A 6,794-nucleotide genomic window follows, 5' to 3' on the forward strand; every position below is an offset into this window, starting at 1 on the left:
CTGGCACTGGGGAGGGCAGAGCTTAAACACACCACCTGTGAAAGCAGGGAGGGAGGCTTAGAAGATATCCCGAAGTCTGTTAATACCAAAAACAGACAATCAACGTTGTGCCATTAAAACTCAGGAGTACCCATGAGTGTCACATGGGCTTTCAGACAAGACAGGTGCTGAGAAGGAGACAGCATGAGCTCCTAGTGCTTGTCCTTGGCTTTCTTTGCATGGAATTTTTTTTTTAACTTTACAATTAAATAATTCAGGATGCTTACTCATTGCCACAGCAGAAATGGTGATGGATGCATCCATAAAACTCTAACAGAGAATCACAGAATCATAGAATAGTTTGGGTTGGAAGGGACCTCTAAAGGTCATCTAGTCCAACCCCCCTGCAATAAGCAGGGACATCTTCAACTAGAGCAGGTTGCTCAGAGCCCCGTCCAACCTGACCTTGAATGTTTCCAGGGATGGGGCATCCACCACCTCTCTGGGCAACCTGTTCCAGTGTTTCACCACCCTCAGCGTAAAACATTTCCTCCTTATATCTAGTCTAAATCTAGCCCCCTTTAGTTTAAATTGCAACAGGCCCTGCTAAAAAATCTGCCGCCATCTTTTTTTGTAAGCCCCCTTTACGTACTGACAGGCTGCAATAAGGTCTCCCTGAAGCCTTCTCTTCCCCAGGCTGAACAACCCCAACTCTCTCAGCCTTTCTTCACAGGAGAGGTGTTCCATCCCCCTGATCATTTTCCTGGCCCTCCTCTGGACCTGCTCCAACAGGTCCATGTCTTTCCTATGCTGAGGGCTCCAGAGCTGGACGCAGTGCTCCAGGTGGGGTCTCACCAGAGCAGAGGAGAGGGGCAGAATCACCTCCCTCGACCCGCTGGCCACGCTGCTTTTGATGCAGCCCAGGATACGATTGGCCTCCTGGGCTGCGAGCGCACATTGCTGGCTCATGTCCAGCTTTTCATCCACCAGTACCCCCAAGTCCTTCTCGGCAGGGCTGCTCTCAACCCCTTCATCCCCCAGCCTGTATTGATACCAGGGGTTGCCCCGACCCAGGTGCAGGACCTTGCACTTGACCTTGTTAAACCACATGAAGTTCACACAGGCCCACTTCTCAAGCTTCTCCAGGTCCTCTGGATGGCATCCCATCCCTCTGGAGCGTTGACCATACATATATTGATATTCTGAGGAGAAATATGCATACAAACCTAAAGGTGCATGAATTGTATTGACCAAGTACTGAATGCTGTTTTAACAATTTTGGAGATTGTTAAGTAATATTTACAAAAGGCCTATAGGGAGGGTCAGATTATTTCAGGCCTATTCTTTTTGATCCCTTTCTGTCCTTTCCTACTCTGATCTTGCCTCTCTTTCAAGTCAGCCATTTCTTACACAGTTTGAGTGGCATGGGGGATGTTCTGCTCAAAGACTAAAGTTAACAACATAGCAGAGATACAGCAGACAGTAAAACGCAAGCTGTGGTGTGGAACTGCTGCCCAATTTGCAACTTAACAGTGGAAATAATCAGAGCCTGCCATCACACAGGAGATTTGGTAAGCTTTTGCACTTTGCTGATCTGCCATATCTTCAAAACAATATTCCTAGTTAATGAAGCTCATTTGAACAACACTGGCTAACAGGATCTTGTGAGCCTAGAGCCAGGATTAAGAGATGAGGCAAACTGGAAACTCCAATCATTACAATCCTGTAGCACAAACGAGAAGCACTTTCACACACAGCAAGTCAATATCTCCCATTTTTCTTTAGCACACTGCCCACACAGAAACATGACTTCAGGCCAAATATATTTCCCTTTCCAGTGACCGCAAGTGATAAGAGTTTCTACCAGGACAAAGGATCAAAATCATTAGAGCTCCTCATTCATTCCACCCTGTCTTACAAAAACTATTTGCACTCCCTCAAAGAAGTAACAATGTTGAAAACAAAAATCTGTCAAAAGACAGATCCATCTCCTGACTTGAAGGACTTCTCAGAACAATGAACAGAGTCCATGTCTGGAACATCTGCTCCTTGCTGAAGAAGGGTTGTGAGATCTTCCAGGACAGCTCTCCTAAAGTACTTTTGTCTCTGCCCTAATACTTGGAATAGCAGGCTGAGCCGGGCGCTTTGCACAATGCTAGCTGGTTAGCATCTGTCCGCTGTGATTGTGACTGGATTTCCCATGAAGACAACTAATCTTTTTCGTAAGGGGAAAAAATGCAAACCATTAATTCAGTGTGACGACCCCATCAAAATGATGAAATGAATAATAGTATTAAAACTTCACACAACTACTGTTTTTAATAATGTGGGAGTTAGGGAATAATGTTAAATGTTTCAACTCAAAGGCCTGGTTTCCTGTGTTGGCACCAGTGCTAACACTAAATGTTCATACATCAAGCATTTTTACATCTTCATTTTAAAGAGAAACTAGGAGACAGATACACTTAAACTGAAATAACATCCCATTCCTGTGTGTGCGAACACACACAGGGTGCATTTCTGACAAAAACTCACTGTGCTTTCAGCATGTCCTTAAGGACTTCTCCATTTGCACAAATTCACTGAAGTCTTAGCTACACTGCAGCGGCTGACAGGTTTTCAGCAGTCAGATACAGCTCAGACAAACATCTTCAAAGAATGGTGAAAGGCGGCAGTAAAAATGAACACCTACTCTTTTCCTATGTTCCTCAACCTAACAAACGCATCTCCAAGGCCAGAAGCTTACAGCAGAATGTATCAAAAGCACTGGCTGCATGAATTATAGCATTCATTTACCTGAACAGTTCTAACTATCTAGGTATACACTCCAGATAGAGAACAAAGTTAGGTTACTCTAAACACGTTCACTGTGGATTAAGCTAATGCAGTCTTCTTCCAAACCAGGTTGGCTAAGAATACAAAGTTACAGACCTCAACTGATGAGTAGGAACCCTTACCGTAACTCATTGCAACTCAATCACCTCTATCTATAGTCTCCAGCTCTCTGCAACTAAACTATCTAATTTCAAACTCTGGTTAACAGCAACAGACCCAAATAGAAAGGCATACCCAAACAAGAGGGTGGCTTGGCCATTAAGTGTTAATGTACCAGCTGATCCTTATCTCTGCAGTTTGTGGTAAGGTGGACTTCGGAAAGTTCAATTGCCAATGCAGAAGAAAACTTTCAGGCTCAGTCCCTAGTGAATAAAAAGTTTCTGACAAAATCCAACAGCTGTTCAAAGCCTGTATGAATGAAAAGAGGACTTAAATCTGATTCTCCATGAGCAAACATCCTCATTGTTCAAATCAGTCCTCAAACTTTGTTTCTGCACACCCAAAGAGCAAGGACTGGGAAAACGGTAGCTACGGAGGGAGGAGGATCTTCACTGCAGCCCCTCTCTGCCAGGGCAGAGCTCTAGAGCAGCACAGGAGACCAGGATTTCCAGAGCCTGCGCAGCACCTCGTAGGTGGGCAGGACTTCTCTTCCATGACATTTAACTTGACACATCTCACCAGCATAAGGCATTTCTACATGAAAAAGAAGCAAGATACAGGAAAAGATTTTGCAGTTGGATTAAGGGCAAGAGTGACAAGCTGATGTACGTACACCCGAAAAACATATCCAAAACTCTTCCCCAAAGGGGGAATTTCAGGTCTTGTAGGGTGTGACTCTCCAAGGCTTAGCAAAGCCACTTATAACCTCACCAAAGTTCAATATGACTATGAGTGTTTATAAGCACAAGGACTAGGCCAAATTGAGAATGTAAATATTTGGATTCAGTTCCCCAAACTTGCCTCTATCTGCACTGCCAACTAAATCCCAACTGCAGACCAAAAAATCTGAGAAGCAACAGTTGCACACACTTTACAGCACAGAGACAAAACTAACACACATGGCACTCAGCATTGGGAAAAAAAAAAGGAAAAAAAAATTAATTCATAATCTAAACTGAACTTATGTTAAACAAGACATCAATGAAGTTTGGACCGAAACACGACTTGACTCAACTACCATTTGGTACATTTTGAAAGTCTGATCAGTCCAGATGTTGGTCATCCGCCCTGCAAAAGACTGAGTTACATTAACCATATCTAGATTACTCAAAACCCCATAGATGACATGATGGATCTAGCACACAGTGGTAACTTTAACCTAAACCACATTCTCTTAAGCCATCAAAAGCAAGTACTTCTATTTTCCAGGCAGATGAGTTGAGGAAAGTCTTCTCGGGATCCGAAGTAATTTATTTAGCAACATCAGTCCCATATTCAGAATTAATTTAGGATCCCAAATCACCTTGAGTTCTCAACACCCACACTTTTTTTTTTTTTTTTTAAAGTTTTACCCCAGTTTTTTTAGCTATAGATAAGATTGGCAGCCAGGGATCCATTCAAGGGAGTTGTGACCTCCCGCAAACACAGATCCCAAGGGATACACACCATATTCTCAGCTGCCAGTTCCCAGCCCTTCTCAGAAAGTGTTAAATGCCTTTCAGTCCTACATCTCCACTGCAGACACTCACTGGAGGGAATCAGAAAGCCAAGTGTCTCACCAAGACCAGGATTTTTTTTTTTTTTTGTATGATAAGAATTTGGGCCTCCTCACTCCTACGACTGTAAACTAGCAAAAACTCCATCCTTTCCCTCTTCAGTTAAGTGGGAAAAGTACAAATCTGGTTCTTTAGCTTTACTCAACTGTGGGAAACTTGGTTTTGCTCTCCAGTTAAAAGCAGACTCTTCAGTGCACTTTACAGTGACCTCTTCACAAGGGGCTAGTATCATTTCTTTAAATGCCCCTACACTAAAAATAGTTCTGCTTCCTAAACATGACTGCTTAGCAGTTCCAGGCATTCTCAGATCCTGCATACCACTTTAGTTTTTTTAAACTGGCAACATTTATTTAACCAGCAATTAAAAAAAGGAGGCCCAGCCGCCCCAGTGATTCTTCCCAAAGGGTCTTAGATGTTTGTGAAACACAATGAAAACAATAAAGTAAAATCATGCTATTCCATCAAGTCCCTGGCAAGACTTCCCAACCAAGAATAAATTGGCATGGTACGTTACAGTCAACAGATTACACAATGGTTTACAGGGTCACCAATAATAAGGGGTCACACGCTCCTTAAAGAGCTACAGTATATGTTAAAAGTCACTTGCTTAAAGGGAAATGGCAATGCTTGGTCCTGAGCTCCTTGGAGCAAATTCTGGCAGCCACAGCACAAACGCACTGTTCAGATAGGAGAGGACAGAAGGCACATCTCCTCCCCAGCACCAGGAACGGCAGTGACTACACTAAGCAAGCTGGCTGGGGGAGTTTAGCACCCTGAAGGGAGCAGAAGAAAGCCAGGCCAGGCAGGACTCCCTTATTTCTGCATATAAGAGGAGAACACATCCCATGTACTTTTAGGAGCTGGACAGTCTCTGTGCCCCAGTGAGGCCCAGCACCACCCACCCTATCACCCCTTCCCAAGGAGCCGTGCTCCCCACTCCTCCATACTCTCAGCGGTAACTGGTTCCACCCCAGAAGCAAGATGGCAGTTTCCTGCCAGTCTACTTGCTCTTAACAGTGTAGCTAGCTTTAAAAGGTGCTTGACTATACTCTTCGGTAACTTGATAAAGTAATCATATAAAGTAATCATAATTGCTTAAATGTGTTGCAGTTTTCCTTTAAATGACTAATCTTAAAGCAAGAGGGAAATGAATGGTCAAAGTCATAAATGTTACTCGCACCCTTCAGCCTGGTAACAGATTCCCACTATGCCACCTGCATAACCTCATCATCAAATGGAAGTTACAATTTTGACATTCCTAAACATACATGATTTTCTCAAATCTCACCTTAAACATAAAATGCTTCTACTTTTGCTCTGTTAACTTACCGTTCCACTATATAGAATATTTTCATCTACTGACTATATATTAATAATGAATAATCAAAACATTATCAAGCCTCAAATGCAAATCAGCCTCACTTCAATTCATCCTACTCTGCATCATCAGAAATCAGACTACAAAGAACAGTTTCATCCTTTATCTTCCACAAGTTTTGGTCACTCTAAGTGGTTTTTACTGGATTATTCAATATCTGGCTGAAGTTAAAGACTGACTACTCAGAATAAAAGTGAAAGAAAACCTATTTCCCAAAGTCAGTGCAACAGTAAAACAAGGGTGTAGAAAACACTACTATTGACTTACTCCATGCAATAGTACTATGCATCCAGCTTCATTTAGCTTGACCACTAAAATTCAAAGTACATTTGAGTGATAAAACTGAAGTAAACATAAGAAGGCTCTCTCATATGTAGCCGCTACTCTTTGATTGCAGTGACCCGCTGCTCCTTCGTCAAGCAAACGCTTGGTACCAAGCCAAGAGCAGTACATCTGATTTTCCCACCAAGTGAACTGCTGAAGCAGCTCCCTTAGCTCTTCAGCTAAATCTGTCTTGGGATCCTAAAGTCTTCCGCTGGAGTCCAGGTGGCTCCTCTACTCTTTTCAACACGCGTGCAAACATTACAGCTGGCTGGACAGACGATGCGAGTGGGCACTGGAAGGGAAAAGCAGTGCCACAGCTCCCCGTCTCTCTCCAGATCAGAGCCCCCACACTCGGCGGGCTGGCTCCCCAGCCCGGTTATAGTTAACCCGGTCCCGCCGAGGTGGTCTCCTGGGCTCTGTCCCTCCGGGGTGCCTCTGCCCCCACCACCCGCGCGAGAAGAAACGTCCCGCGAGGCACGGCGGTGGCACAGGACGCACCAGCGCGGGAGCACCGACCCCCCGCTCCCCCCGTGCGCAAGGACCCAGCGCCCATCTGCGCTCCC

This window comes from Pygoscelis adeliae, unplaced genomic scaffold (genome assembly GCF_000699105.1).
Source record: "Pygoscelis adeliae isolate BGI_AS28 unplaced genomic scaffold, ASM69910v1 Scaffold166, whole genome shotgun sequence".
Classification (NCBI taxonomy): Eukaryota; Metazoa; Chordata; class Aves; order Sphenisciformes; family Spheniscidae; genus Pygoscelis; species Pygoscelis adeliae.